Source organism: Mytilus californianus, unplaced genomic scaffold (genome assembly GCF_021869535.1).
Source record: "Mytilus californianus isolate M0D057914Y unplaced genomic scaffold, xbMytCali1.0.p SCAF_12, whole genome shotgun sequence".
Classification (NCBI taxonomy): domain Eukaryota; kingdom Metazoa; phylum Mollusca; class Bivalvia; order Mytilida; family Mytilidae; genus Mytilus; species Mytilus californianus.
Window position 1 is genome coordinate 15,877,703 of NW_026262604.1, and position 17,324 is coordinate 15,895,026.

At 31.8% G+C, this 17,324-nt stretch overlaps 1 long non-coding RNA gene across 1 annotated transcript; it reads right to left on the reverse strand.

The window, feature by feature from the left end:
• Positions 1–2,082: 2,082 nt before the first annotated feature.
• On the reverse strand, positions 2,083–11,456 carry LOC127721450 (uncharacterized). The gene is made up of 4 exons (XR_007991257.1): positions 11,308–11,456; positions 7,596–7,693; positions 3,624–3,700; positions 2,083–3,013 (listed from the first exon to the last, which is right to left on the reverse strand). It is a non-coding gene; the product is annotated as an uncharacterized LOC127721450 (long non-coding RNA).
• Between the last annotated feature and the right edge of the window lie 5,868 nt (positions 11,457–17,324).

Sequence of the window (17,324 nt, forward strand, 5' to 3'; positions counted from 1 at the left end):
TCTTTGTATGTTTGATTCGTTATACATGTATATACATGATAGAACCTTATTATTACACTTGCATATATGAAGAACACGTCACAAGAGCGTTTCATATCTAATAAAAAATAAAAAATAAAATCCTCCCACCCACCCCATTTTTTAAAAAAATTTGGATGAAAATCTACTAATTAAATTTACTTGGCCTTATGTATACTGTTCTTTGTCTTTTGGTCCGTTTTCTTTTTTTCACATAGGTTTGTCATCGACTTTGGAGTTGGAATATCCCTGTGGTTTTCAGATTAGGTATCTGGATAGTATAATCTGTGTACATGGGAAATATGAGTCCTCGTAAGGACTTTGTAAGACTTCGATGTGTCTTCACACCTGTCAATGAATTGGTCATCAACAATAGAACTGACCTAAAGGGCTTAATAAGGCACAGTTACTCTGTGGTCGTTTGTTTGTCATTTGTCTAGCATTCAAATGATACAAACTGTGGAAGACGCGTAGTAAATACTAAAGTTAACTCGCACACATATTCCTCAAAATACAGTATTAGTCATTGGTAAACACCAATCCAAGTGTCTGTGAACTCTGAGGAGAGAACGATTGCTTTCAATTAGCATTGTAAACTTGACTTGAAACACTGCATTGTATTTATCAACAAAGAACCAGATTTATTTCCCTTTGTCGATAAAATTGTAGGTTGAAAAATAGATTAATACAACAAACTGGCATTACTTTCTGTTACTTGTGTAATGTTTAACTAAATGGTTTTCCTCAACAAGTCAGGTTGTGCACACACACATATTTTGTAGTCTGCATATCACATATTATTGAAAAAAATCCTGCATGGGCGAGACTACGATATGAGGAATTTATACCTCACTGTATTATGTTATGCGTACTCACTAAACACATTTAGGTAGAATAGCTAACCAGGCAGTGGATATAGTTTCGATTGGAATTGGTACAATTTTTTTTCTCACAAAGTATTTGTTATTTCAAAATTATTGGTGTTATGATCTTGTATGGTTCCAGGTTTAATCCACAATTTTCTACATAAGGAAATGCCTGTACCAAGTTAGGAATATGAGTTGTTTTCCATTTGTTTGATGTGTTTAAGCTTTTGAATTTGTCATTGGATGAGGGACTTTCCATTTTGAATTTTCCTTGGAGTTCCATATTTTTTTTTATAGTACTTTTTTAATCCCTTCATATCAAAAATAAAAAGATATGGTATGGGTGTGAATTGGAAAACTATGCAGTAGATCCCAAATGACGTGGGTGTAAGCAAATAAAGGTCACTGTATGGTCTTCAACATGAACATAACTCATACCGTATAATAGCTATATGATGATGTCATGGAAAACACCTCTTATGATTGCCTGTAACATTAATTTTTAACCCTATGAATCACCTACAGTGACATTCATTGCAGATTTTACCAGAAAACACTGCATATTTTTGTCATGGACTAATCAGAAAACACAGCATACTAAAAATATAATACATAGGTGTTGATGGTGTAATCAAAAATATTCTGATGATTGCCTTAATATTTTGTCTAAAAGAGAGGTGGAAGATAACAAACTTATGAGTGGAAAACAAACTGACAACACAATGACAAAAAACAATCAAAAGACTGAGCAACACAAACCCCAATAAAAAAAACTGGGGGGTTATCTCATGTGTTCCAGAAGGGTAAACAGATCCTGCACTAAATGTGGCACCCATCATGTTGCTCATTCAAGTGCAATTTTAATGATTTGTCTTATTCGGTAGGTCACATTCAATGAAAGAGAAGGGGATTGTGGTAATGACATTTGGAACATATCTGTCCTCATCTGTCATAACTAGAATGACTCGTTGCAGTCTACATGAACAGCAATTTATCCAAAAACACAACATTTTTTTCTTGGCCTTATCCCTGCAAAAACACCTCTGATGATTGACTGAGTTTTCTTGTCTTGGTCTTATCATAAAACTTAACAAAGGTGTTTGTTGATGGTGCATTCAAAAACAACAATGATGATTGCCTGAAATTTACACATAAGTCTAATCAACTGTCACATTCAGTGCAGACTAAACAAAAAAGATTTTATATGTATAGAAATTTTATTAACAAATAATAAGAACAAATTTAGCTATTTAAATATCTAGTTCAAAACAAAAATGTAATACAGGTTATATTAGTTTAATGAAAATTTATTAATTTATTAAAGGAACCCGTCATAAAAAAATATCTTCCAATCCCTTTATGCAAATTTTTATATTTTCAAGCTCAACTCTGGAATAAAATATACGAGCTTGAAAACCTAAGAAGCAAATGTTCAACTTAACATGAAAATTCTGATTTAAGGGCTTACTGAATGCTAAATATCTGCTGCTATTGCTTCAAAAGTGGGTATAAAAATCAAGGATTTCTTGAAATGAAATCAAGGCAAATTAATAAACTTTCCCCATTTTTTTTGTGTAAATATTTGTCAAAAAATGTAAACAATAAAAGAGAGGTTAATATATTTCATGAGGTATTGTACTATGATCAATAAAAAATGAATGTCACCACTTGAATCCCAAACTGTGAGATAAAGTTGATGTGTTGACTAAAAGAAATTTACAACAACCTATTACAAAAGTAAACTATATTATTACGAAATAAACAAATAAATAAATTAAAATGCATATCATTATAGACACATTGTGACAACTGTAACAATCTTTTTGTTTGGAATATACTCATCTCAAATCAACCTCTTTTTAACCATCCAATAAAAACACAAATTTTAAGTTTTTATTTTCATACAAAACGGACAGATTTGAATGAAGCATATTACAAACAAATTAATTTTCCCAATTTTATATAACAATAACATTTTCATTCATTCACTGTACATTTGATCTTCCTGTATAAATTTCCCATAATTCATTGCATTTCCTGTTTTACAATATGCTGCATCCTGGGCTTTGAGCTGTTGTTATTTCTTTTGCTTCTAGACCCTTCTCTGCTTCCCGTATACTTGCAATTACCTTGAAAAGAAAATGAGATTCATGTTATACTGAATAATTTTTGATAATGTCCATACTTGAAAATTATAATATTTTCAATTCCTAATGGAAACCTTGAATTTTGTTAAGGTAAAAACTATAAATGTGTTTTTGTTAGTTGTTTTTGTGTTTGTATCAATCTGATGAGTCAGGCCGATTTCAACTGATTTTTATAGTTTGTTGTACTAGTACACTACAATCCCAGGTTAAAGGCAGGGTCGGGCTCCCACAATCATGTTTAACCTATCACATTCTGTATGTGCCTGTCTCAAATCAGCAGCCTGTAATTCAGTGGTTGTCATTTGTTGTTTCAATTCATAAATTGATTGTTAATTGTTTTGTACATAAATCTGTCCATTATTTTTCTCGTTTGAAATATATTTTTATAAGTCATGTTTGTCATGTCTGGGCCTTTTATGTCTTTCTTTACAATATGGGTTTTGCTCATTTTTGAAGGCCGTACAGTAACTTATAGTTGATAACTTCTACATCATTTGGTCTCTGGTTGTGAGTAGTCTCATTGGGAATCATACCACATCTTCTTATTTTTATACTTCAATCACAACAGTGACAGAGATAAAAATAAACCTACGTCTTCAGCTGCAGGGAATCCACCAAGTTTCAGTTTAGAGAAGATCAACTTATCATTCACTGTTACTTCAAATGATGCTGAAATTAGATATAATAGTGTATGCAATATTACAAAAGCTTTCATAAATAAAACATAATCAATGATTCAAGTACTATATCATTAATGCAAAAAAAAGAGCGAGACCCTTATTAGTATTGAAAAATTCTTTACAGACTATATTTTTTGTGTGTTTTTTGCTGTGTACGTACTGATTTTGTGTCATGGATGGATACTCCATATCCTTTGTTTTTCTATTATACTAGATCACACCTGAGAAATCGCGGGTATTTAAAGCTTGGTTGAAAGTATGTTAACTGTTGTAGGATGAATTTTTGAAAAAGATTTTATGTGGTACCTACACAGAAGAACACGAAATAAAATTGCCATTTCGCGATGAGCGAACAATTAAAAATTTCTTGCACGTTGATCTTTTTATCGATTTCAAGAAACACGGTGAATAACGAACCTTTTTCACGGCTGCACGTGAAATAAAAAGTGGCAAAACACATTGCACGAAAATAACCCTTTACCCCCTCTTTTAAAGTTTAAAATAGGAAGTCTTGGGTATGACTTAAAAGTCGGTCTGATGACGGAAACAATATCCGGACGCCTTTTTCTTCGTTTTTCTCCCAAAATAACCCAAACTGAATAATCATAAGAATGGATGACAAATGCGACTATGCATGGTACCTATAGGACACAGAGGCATGATGATTAATTTATTGGGGAAGGAAGAGAAGCGACACACAAAATGAGGTCTTCTCGTTTAATAGTATAGATATTCTTTTAAAGTACATGTGCATTTTGATAACTTTTTGGTAGATACATTTTTTCAGGGTCTTCATTTCTGTAATGTTGTTTAAGACCATTTTTCTCTATTCTTTATGTTTTTCCAATTATTCTTTTAATTTATTATATCTAAGCACCCCATTATTTTCTCTTTTCTTGATTTTTTGGTCTGTTTTTCTCTATCCTTAATATATTGGGAGGCAATTATTCTGTATTTTGTTAACCCCATCCAGACCCTCTTTTATATGTAAGATAGGTAAGTTTCATTCCCTTCCAGAAAAGTACATGTGATTAACAAACTTAAATAATTTTGGCAACTATCTTATAGCTCTAATTGATACTTTATGAATTCATTTTAGGCATTCCAATCATTGAGCATTCTTAATGAAGACTTTGAATAACCCATGCACATGGATTATTTATTATTTTTTGTGTTACAGATACTGTACATAAAAGTTCTTATATATTAGGTTTTATTTACATGTTCTTACTCAAACCAAAAAAAAATCTCATACTGGAAGCAGTTAATGTGTGCCTCTCCATAGTCAGAGATTGCTTTTGTGTCGGACAACCCTTTTTCAAGGCTTGCTCAAGTCTTGTTGGGGTTGTTGCACACCGCCACATCAAGTCCTAAAAAAGGCTGTGAGACATCAAAGCAATCTTGTCCAAGCCTCCCTGTATTCATTTTCTAGTATAATGTAAAATAAATGGAGAATGTGTCCATGGTACACAGATGATGCCCCCGCTTGGATTGAAGGTTATAAAGGGATATAACTAGAGAACTTTAAAAGTGACGCCACCCAAATTCGAACTTGATCTGTGTTTTATGGAAATAAGCATTGTGTATAAGTTCATGAAGTTTCATAACATTTAGTTGAGGCAAACTTAATAAGAAAATTGAAACCAATTTTGGGACGTACATACGGACGGAAGGAGGTACAGTCTGACAAGGGTAACACCTATTACCCCCTCCATAAGGCCAGGGCATAGTTATGTATGTTTGACTAAGAACATGTTATATGAAAATATGCTTACAATGTAAATGATTTAAATAAGCTAAGTGTATTGAAAATATTTGTAATATAAATAGCTACTCTACACTGCTAAACATGTTAGACATATATTTCTGTACTAAATGAAATGAAGAGTTTATCATTCTATGTGCATCTTATGAATAGATAAGACAACTTATAAAGATAGATGACTACTCTTTTAGCATGATTAGGTATGTTAGACCAATGTGGTCAAGAGAAATTCAAGAAAAAGAGAAAATACAGCATTTTTACTGTCAGAAGTTAAAAAAATCTAAATGGCTAAGTGAGAAAACTCTACCTACAAAATTATATTAAAACAAATCAATTCTACATGTAGGAACATGACAAAATTTCTAACATCAAAAGAAAACTATTAGTTACACAGTGTGCAATTGTCCTAATACGAGAATTTATCGGGTCAATAAAATTCATATCGGGTGAGGCGAAGCCAAACCCAATATGAATTTTATTGACCCGATAAATTTCGTATTAGGTCAATTGCACACTGTGTAACGAATTCATCCTGATTTTGTTATACATGTATCAACACTTATTATATTCAAATTCAATTATTAGGACAATATCAACCAAATATATTTAGATATTTACTCTAAAACAGTGAAAAATGAAGCAACTAAAAAAAAAAAACTAAAAAAAAAAAACCCTTTTTTTTTTTATTAGGTCAACATGGTCAATGGTATACAGTCAAGGGTGTAACTAAAATAAGTTATTTGAGAAAAATAACATACATGTGTTATTACAGATACTTTCATGAGTTGTCTACTCTTTTTTTCTTAATCTGTAGTAACATATGTTTGTTATCAGTTAAATGTATCATAAAAATTTTTATTTTCAGTGGGCACTTGGGAATTCTTAAAACAGTAACTTAATACATAACCTTGAAAACCAATTCAATTAATACATTTTTGATCAACCATGGTAAATCAATGAGACAAGGATTTTAAGTGATAAACTTAGCTGTAATAACAAGGCTTAGTTATTACAGGCATGTAACTTATTATATGAGACACTTGGGAATGATTTGGAAGCTTGCGCAGTACCTCATTACATGCTCTGATCATTATTTATTACAATAAATTAAAATACATAGTGATATATGTCTGAGAAAAGGCTTTGAAGAGACGTAGAGAAGCTGTAATAACACCCTTTAGTTATTACAGGCATATATTTTCTGTAATAACATAGCTGTACTATGCATGATTGGCAAACTATGGACTGTTATATCTTTCTAAAGTTTAGTATACATAAAGACAATTATAATATCAAAAGAACTTGTATACAATTTAACAAAATAAAGGATGTATATTGCACCTTTGAAACATGTAACATACATATGTTATCACAGTTTTATGATTTTTTAGCCCACAATATTAAACAAATGTATGTTATTTTTCTCTAATAACTTATTTAAGTTACACCCTTGACTGGTATAAGGGAGATAATTGACTTAATAAAAAATTGCACTGAAATTTATTAGGACAATATCAGACAATCAAATGGCGAGAAATTACTCTAAATCAGGATAAATTATCTTATCTTAAAATCAATCAAAGTAGTTTCTCTTCAGTGGTGGATATGATCAAATGTTTTCCTTTAACAAGAGTTATCTCCAATAATTTGTGGATGATTTGATTTGATTTTGATTTTTGGTGTTTTAACGCCACTTTTAAGCACCGCTTTTGGGCTATTTCATGGTGGCCAGTTTATATTGGTGGAGGAAGCCGGAGTGCCCAGAGAAAACCACAGACCTTCGATAGGAAAACTGACAATCCTAGTCAATTAAGATTGGAGTCGAGTGCACCCTCACGAGCGGGGTTCGAACTCACAACCTCAGTGTTGACTGGCTAGTGATTACAGTAGTAACTACTTAGACTACTCGGCCACCGAGGCCCCTATTTGTGGATGACATGACCCTTATATGACTTTTTGATTTTTTTAGCAATTGGTTAATATTATGAAATATACTTTTGGGAGTAAAAATTGGTTGGGGCTAGAGAAAATTAGAAAACATTTGTTAACATGGTTAAGGCAAATAGAAAAATTACTATATGGTCAATAACTGTTTGGGTCAGACTGATCTAATACTTACATGACCTTCCAACTTGTCCTGTGACCTCAGCAGTAGGAACCTCAGCAAGGACAGCCCCGCGAAGCTCCTGATACCGAGGTCCATAACCTCACCCGCCACTGTAAAGATAACAAACAGACACAACATTACAACACAGATCTATACACTCTAAAGAAACAGCAGTTTTTATTGGTTAAGTGTGGGTACAGTACACACAAGATGAGTCAGTCAAAAATCACCCTTTATGGAGAATCAGTAATGACTGTGAAACAAGGTGTTTTCTGGTGAAAAAAAGACCAAAAGGCAATGTGTCTGTAAGAGGATTATTTTATAAACAGCATGGTTCATTTCCATATATTTAATTTCTATTTTATCACAAAATCTATGGAAAAACTAATAAAACATTGTACACATGTTGTATTTACACAGTATCCACAGTAACACGAAACTATGAATCAACATACATTGTATGTCACTTAGTGTTTTTTTTCAATACTTGTGAATGCAGATACTTGTTAGTGATTAACTCTGCAATACTTCTCTGTATATTCCATACATATTATATTCATGACATAAGGTTGAAATTTAGGATATTTTCACTTTAAATCCTCAGCAATCACAGTGATTCACTAATCAAAGGGGACTTTTAACTTGATCACTATGTGTGTATTGTAGGTAGACTAACACAGTATTACAACAGACTGTATCCAGTAACTTACAGAGTCTACCTTTGGTACCAGACACACTGGCATACTGAACCTCCTGCAGTATAACCTTACGGAGGTCTAAATACTTAGATAAGTAACCTCATCCAGAGCTGCAAGTTCATACAAAAAATACATTAAATGTAACAACAAAAATCATAAAAGTCAAAGGGAATAAAAACATGAAAACACTCAATTATCTAGTTCCTGCCATGCCTTAAAACTTTACTAAATGCACAGGTGTGTCTGAACTTAGGCCATTCTTTTTTTTTTTTTTTTTTTTTGGCAGATGAAAAAAAAATGTTGCTGTGGTATCATTTGACAATTTTCAATGATGCTTTTTAAAATTGTCTGATTACCTCTTCAAAGAGTGTCAACATTGCTCAATTAACATTCCTTTAGTTTCACATAGCTTGAACCACAATATAGAATGTAAAACAAAAGATTACTGTCAGGTTAACAGCATAGTTCTCTGTAGACATGGAAGAGCTAAACTGATTTTTCACCAAAAAATAAAATAAAATAAAAAGTTTTTCCTGTCTGCCAGGCCTTAATTATTTTTACATGTTAGGGGAAACCAACATTATTTTTCCATGGTTTTAGAGAAAAATTTTGGTGTGTAAATACATTTATTTATCAATTCCTTCTGGTGACCTTAATAGACATGTTAGATATATATTATTCATTGTAAATAAACAAACTTGATCAATCTGATTTTATTGATACTTGAACTAATAATAACTTATATGAAATGATAATTTTGGGTACTAGCACACAATATGAAAACAGTACCAAACGGTTTACATGGTTTAGGTAGGTTATGACTAGCTTCCTGTTCAAACTGTTTCAAAATGTCAAATTACAATGTAAGAGTACAAAATGGTCATTTTGGGGTAAAATGGCAATGATACAAAATGGTTAAGTGATGAAATGACTAGCTTCCTTTAAAGTTTCTATTCATGTTCAGCATATGACAGATATAAATACCTCCTTGGCAGCTCCTGAATTAATGGTTCTGAATAGTAATCAGGAGAGGTGAGTAAATTTAATGATTATGTCCCTTTCGTTGAACTAACAGGATCATTAATAAATTGTGAGATGTCATTGATTTACTGACCTTGAAATTTACGCCTCTGGCAAACAAAACTTGTAATCCAATATGCCTGACAGACTAGTAAAAAATTCTTGGCTTTACCAAAATAGAAAGTGGAAAATCCTTCCTCACTAGTTTTATCTTAGCTAATCGGATTCAATTGTACATTGTTCAGGCAGAGATTTCAATCAACAGTCCTGGAGGTATGATGCATTGGTTGATTACGGAACCGTAGCTCATAGGTCCTTATGATATTTTTTGACAATTTGCGGACCATAGATAGTGTCAAAAAATATCATAAGGACCTATGAGCTATGGTTATGCAGCTATTGATCGATATAACCTATTGTGGCGGACAGCCCGAAACCATGCAACAAGTATTGCTAAATATTAGTACAGGCACCCAACATAGTTGCCAACTGACATGATATTCGTGAGTAATACACACTTTTTCAACGGTTTACACGCAAGGACTTTGTCACATGGCGTGTACACACTTTTCACCACTGTACACGCAATTACACCTTTTTTCGTTGTTTTGATTTTTTGGTCGTTAGTGATATTGCGATTCTCTGTTTTTTTTATTATTAGACGATAAATACTGAAAATTTCGAAGTAATTGTTTGGTCGCCATTGTTTATTTTTCTATATGGACGTACAGCAAAAAGCACTTAAGGTAGGTAGTTTGTGATTAGTTTTTACGATTTTGTGACTTTCTTTCAAATTCACGTAGGGGAAATGTCCACAGAAAGAGGTCGCTTTCAGGACCTGTACCGTCGTCTAAAGAGCCGATTGTTAAGTGAAAACGATGTGTACGTCTAAGATTCAAGATTTATAAATTATATTTGGGAGTTGAGTTTAAATGATCGAGGGACAAGTAATGCATTGTGCACCATATGTTGCAATCATAACAATACATGTGAGAGGAGAACTACAATGTAGCTATTTGATTAAGCATTTAATGTGTTTAATGGTAATCAAATAATAAAATATTTTTCTTTTTCAGTTTCAAATCTAGCCAACAGATTTCCACAGGCCATAGGGGATGGAAATATCACGGAACTGTTTGATCAGTTCTCATAGTACCAGCTGTCTTCTGATGAACTACCTAGTTTTGACCAGGCAATAGCAACATATACATGATATATATATATAGTTTGTTGGGAGCAATGGCAGAGATAATAGATGACATTTTAGATGGCAAAAAAACGTTACGACACTCTTTCAAAGCTTGATTAAGCTATTTTAGTTCAGCCAATATCAATTCTGACTGTGAGAGAGCATTTTCAATTATAAAGAATATCACACTGAATTCTGATCAGAACTTGACAATGATATATTGTGTGCCTTGTAATCAAGTAAATGTAACCAAACTGGCAGTTGTTTTGAATTTGTTCCTAGTGGTGTTGCTTTAAAAGCAGCAAAACAGATCACTGTTGAATACAATAAAAGTTTATAGTATAATATTGTTTTTTATATTAACAAATTTGTATATAAACATGATAAATGTGATTTAATTTTATGAACATTGTTCATATTAAAAAGTCTGCATCTACATCACGCATTTTCACACGCATTTTGACATGTCATGTCATGTCATGACATGATTTCTCATTGTCAGAGGTTAGCAAGTATGGCAACTAAGGATCATTGCCAGTTTCGAAACAAAGAACTATTTATGAAGTGGGAATCAAATGAGGGTGATATATCATACAAAAGTAAAAATGCCAAATACCACCAGCAAAACAGGAAAAGAACATTTGTTGTGGCCAGAAAGATTCCCCCTGGACTAGGTAGAGTGTAACGATTATAGCCTTTCAAGACGTCATAATTTTAAAATTTGGATTAATGACCAAAAACCTATGAAAATTTACTACTTCTGCTGTACTCTCTCACAGTTAACACCTATCTTACATCCAACCTAACAAATGCTAACCAATATTCAATGTGTACTTTCACTCCCATGACTTTTATCCTCCTGTCAAGACTCAAGAATAGTATTTTATTTTCTTTGACTTTGTCTGAAGTTGAGTGACGAAAAAAATGTTTGTCAGTATCTACTGGATCTATAAAAATAAACGGAAGGGCAATGTGAGATTGAATCCAAACAGTAAACCAGTCAAAATCAATGTCACAAAATAAGTGTTACGTTTTCCGAGCTTAAACTGCATTGAGTAACAACATTATTTTGACAATCTTAAGATGGTTATGGAAAGTGTTAAATTCGATCAATATATGTATTCAAACTGTCATTGGATGCGCCAATAATAAGAATAAGAATAAGAATAAGAATATTTTATTTCCAATTAAAGGGCCCTATAAAGAGCTTTCATCACATTACATACAAGTACATAAGATTAGACATGAATTAGAGACATATAAGAAAACAACATCGTTTAATACTATTAAAAAATGCTATAAAAGGCCAGGACAGAACCAGATAATACAATTCACATCTTTGAAATATACCATTCAAAATCATGTACCACTCAAAATATGTGTATTTGTGGCTAATTTGCATTTATTATCTTTGAAACTTCTTCTTCTCTCAAGATTTTTTGATAAATACTTTCCCAAACATTTATACATATTTAAATTTTCTTGTGTAAATAGCCATGAAAACTTTGAAAAATTGTCTAAAGATTGAAAATTATTACAAGTTAGAGAAATTTCAGTAAAAAACTCATTTCTGTTATCAACATATAGTGGACATTCAGTCACAAAGTGTATCTCATCTTCAACTTTATTTAATGTACAGTATAAATATTTTCTAAGTGTTCTATTAACATACATTTTGGCATATCTATCAGTCTCAATCCTTAATGGATGAGCGCTTATTCTAATATTACAGATTGATTGCCTTAATCTAAAATCTTTTAGATCCAAATATTTTTCAAAACAAAATAGAGTTTTAAAGGAAAAATAGGTATTAAGTTTACCTTGATCTGATTGTAAAATTTTATTTCTATTTTCCTTCCAGAAATGGAGATAGTTCTTATATAGCTTATCTTTGATAAATTTTGTGAAAGAGTAGATACTGGTATTTAAATTACATGTTTGTATGCCCAGCTTTTGTAAAATACAGTCTATACTTGAGAACCATGTATTCACTTTATTATTGTGAAGTTCTTTACTACATAAATATGCATCATATAATAACATGTTCTTAGAATTATCTAGTCGATGATAATATATTAACATTGCTAATATAATATAAAAATACATTGGGTATCTCCCTAGTTCAGAAGTCACAGCAAGATTACTGGATTTCTTATTTACACCTAGTACATATTTCATAAATTTGATATGTGATTTTTCAGATGTATCATTTGAAAACACCTTTTCTAAAATATATTGATCATTTTTCTTACATGCAGCTGAGTTTACAGAAAACATACCCCAGACTTCACATCCATAGGTTAAAATTGGTTTTACAGTATGGTCATATAAATGAAGTAAAGTTGAAACACTAGGGTTTGATATGAATAATATTAAACGACTTTTTAACAACTAATAAGAAAAGTTACATCTGCAATTTTAAAAGAATTTTATATTTAAGAAAATAAAATTGCAGTTGAATCTTAGTTTACTGAGCATTTTCATTTGAATGTATTTAATGTTCCGTAAAAAACTAATTGCACTTTCCTTATGTATTTTGTTTAAGGAATTGCTCTCTCTCTCTAAAATCATCTACGATAGTTTGGAAATTCAGTGGCATACCATGCATGTTACAGTTATTTCCCTTATACAAAATCTGAGATAAGTTAATCCTTCCAATTAAAGACCAGAGGCTCTTTTCATAAAATATCTTACGATTTATACTGAAATCATTTCATGACCTACAAGTGGTTTTTTTTTCGTAAGATTTGTGAAAAGAGTCTCAGTTTCGACCATTGAATTCTTGCAAGATTTAGCGTATCGGATAAAGTGGTGATGTCGGGACTTATATGGAAAATGTTTTGACAAACTATGATGTCATACATAAAACCAAAAAGATGTTTTTATGTAATGAGTGTCCTTTATTACTGTCACATGATTCTTTAAAATTGACGGCCTTTTTTCTCTATTCTTTATATTTTTTATCAGTTATTCTCAATTCTTTATATTTCAGCACCCCATTATTCTATATATTTTCTGCCCTAGCCAACCTTAATTCTGCATTTTTTGTCCAATATTAGTATTACCTATTCTGTAATTACATCTCATGTATCTACCGTATATTTTGACGAAACGTGCATGTGGCGTATTATTCAGTACAGTCTGATACGTTGCTTAAAGTCTAGAGAATCTAGCTGATTCATAGATATAATTAAGAAGATGTGGTATGAGTGCCAATGAGACAACTCTCCATCCAAGTCACAATTTGTAAAAGTAAACCATAATATGTCAAAGTACGGCCTTCAACACGAACATTGGCTCACACCGAACAGCAAGCTATAAAGGGCCCCAAAAAATGACTAGTTTGAAACCATTCAAACAGGAATACCAACGGTCTAATCTATATAAAAAAACGAGAAACGAGAAACACTTATGAACCACTTCAACAAACGACAACCACTGAACATCAGGTTCCTGACTTAGAACAGGTGCAAACAAATGCAGCGGGTTTAAACGTTTTAATAGGCGCCAACCTTCACACTACCTGAAACAATAGTGTAACATGACAACATAGAAAGACACACTATAAAATATCAATTGAAATGGCTTAACTCAATCAAAAGACATATTAACAAAAACAAGTGAACATACACTGAACGAATAAATTTGATCTATGACACAATGTAAATACAAAATTAATAAAACAAGGGGGTTATATGTAAAACAATATCAAAAAGACAACCATAACCTTGGACAAATGCCACCAAATAAAATAACGTACACAGGTAAATAAAAATAATTTTGTTGTAAGGTATACATGGAGTACGGAAATAATTTTTTTACAAAATAAATAATTTTGTTGTTCCTAGTACGAGAACAAAAGTGAAAATTTATCGTCATACTAAACACTTATCAAAGGTGGTATATATTAAAAATAGTGAGACTAGATATAACACTGAATAAGTAAACATCAAATACCAAAAATACATTACAAATTGTATCAACAGGTCAAAGTACGATTTGAGAGTACTCACTGTTACTAAAAGCTAGTTAAAAGCCAAAAACAATTAATAATAAAAAAAATCATGCATCAGAGACTAAAATTAACTCAAACACATCCCAGGGATTTAGTGTTTTAATGCCATGGACAGTCAAAGGAGACATGACTTGTGCAATGCCAAAATAAAAGTATCGACAGGCAGTGGGATAGTTAGGAGTTAACATGTATTTATAAAGGTTACTCGGGAACACGTGTATTTGTTTACTTTTAACACGTGTGTTTAAATCAAAACATGTTTATGTTTAATTTGATTGGACCATCAGTAAGTTATTACCGGTTTAAGTTATATCAATCATGATAACTTCATGCTAGAATTTTAGCGCTAAAATTATAATAAGATATCTAGAATTGTCATTCGAGGTTCGCCTATCCGACAGAAAGGTTCGTTTTCCCACCCACCCACCCCTTTTATTAAGACTTCATAGGAATGTGAATCAGTATGTTATGTAGAAAATAGTTGATAAAATACATGTATGTAAATCGAAATGATTTTTTCTTCAACTTATAGAACATTTTTCTATTGTAGATTGTGTTTATATGTGATGGCAGCGGTCGATGACAGCAAATTGGACATTTGTTTATTGTTTATAATAAAAATAAGCTTTCTGTGCTGTCGGGGCGAGCTGATAACCAAAAACTGTGTTGAGTTTTTACTTTGTAAATGCTTTATGTTCGTTTGAAGTATTGAATAAGAACATAACTGTTAATTCAGTATATATAAATATCAATATACAATTATATATAGTCGATCAGATTTAACAGTTTCCGAATCTTAGAAACATAAATTCTGAAAATCTTGTTATCTGAAGATTTAGATTTTAATACAGTTTTTAGTCTGTATCTAAATAAAATTTTCCAGATGAGACAGGAAAAACGAGACACACCAGTCAAGTTAAGGTAAACAAATGGAGTTATCCCTCTTTGTACTGTATAAATTCATAATCATGTTTCCATATTTGTTCTAAACATTTTATTTTATCAACAATCAGTATGTATGTTAGATAGCATGTGTTGTTTGTGTGGATATTGTATGAACTTTGTGATTTGTATTGATTTAATTTATATGCACTTTATGGACCCTAGCTTTAATTAGGAATAAAGACATTTGTTTGATTTGATTTGACTATGTAATGTATTCATCTATCTGACCAAACCTAATTACACAGAGGCGGATTTATGGATCCAGTTACATATATATTAAAAGTCCAACTCATAAGTAAACGTTACTTTTCCCTACTCTACTTTTCCCTGTTTCAGAATCCAACCAGGATCTACATCTGATTTGCCATATATAAAGCAATACTGTAACCTGTGATAAAGCAATACTTTAACCTTATATTAAAGCTGACTCTGCATGGACGCCTGTTGGGTGATGTTGTACTGTATTCATGTCATTGCCCAGTTGTTAAGTTGACGTAAGAGATTCGTTGTCTATATGCATATTTGCGGAATAATATATAACAAAATGACATCTCCTCGGCAAGCTGTAATAAAAGTGATTTGTGTGGTTGTGTGTCTAATTGTTTTTTCCGAGGGAGTGGGGTTTGCAGTTTATCGTTTATCGGTCGATAAAAAAAAACCGTTTTGCGTTGGTCTTTCGGTAATCACATCGGTTGTTTGATACTTACAAAAACTATGTTTCCTTTGTTTCACTTACAACAGTGAAATATGTATACAAATATATGTCTCTGCTTAAGGGAATGGTCATTATTTATCAGCTGAGGGGGTCGGTTCAAATTTTTCACATTAAAAGGTTTTGTTGGCAACCCCCCCCCCCCCCCATGATTCTTATGAATCACATGATGACCCCCCCTGAGAACATAGTTTGAAAAGTTTGACCCCCCCCCCCCACACCAAACAAAAATCTCTATCCATTAACAGTTGGGAGAAGATGATAACTGCAAGTTACATAGTACAAAGTTGCAGGCATTGACTTGAAAAATAGCTATGAGAAGTATGTGGACATTGACACTCTCCGTAACAGAATACAGCATAAAAAGATTTTCCTTGATTGCAGTACTCATTTTCTTTGATTTTGAACTGATATTTTATAATACATTCTACACTATAGTTCTGTTATTTTATATAAGTAGCTTGAACTAATTAATTTGATAAAGATAATTTACTTTGTCTGGTTAGCAAACACTAGTAAGTGATATCAGAGACATATATTATGTGTATATATGTCTCTGGTGATATTCTGTAAATATTATATTGCCTTGATGTTTCATCATGACCTTCCATGTTCTTTCTTTTGAAGCTGATGCAACTGATTTTAGTAAACATTTTTCAGTTGTAATCTTCTTTGAGAAAACCCTGAGTATACAATAGAGTTTTTCTTCTTGTTTTTCTTTTCTTTCGAATATGAATATCTGACACATGCAAGAAGAAAAATGGACAAAATAAGCATTTAAATGAAAAAAAATATATTGCATTTTAACTTGAACCTTCATGAACAGAATGAAGTCATATCTTAATACAGATTGTCCCTGGTTTTGAAACTGCTAATTCTAGCCAAATTTGTTTATATACATGAGCATGTGCTCTTATAAATGAATGAAATGACGTAAAAAGAAAACTTTCAATAATGATTTTCCCTCTATTATGAATATATGTAAATTTACTGTCTGACACAGAATTATTTGTGAATGAAAAAACATAAAAAAAGAGTAAACAATATGTCTCAATTCTTTTAATGCCTTTATTAAAATTTTGAAGTTTTATAAATGTTTTGTGGATTTTAATTTTCTCATCATATAGTTATTTTTTTATTTCAATCCCACTCTTGGAAGTGC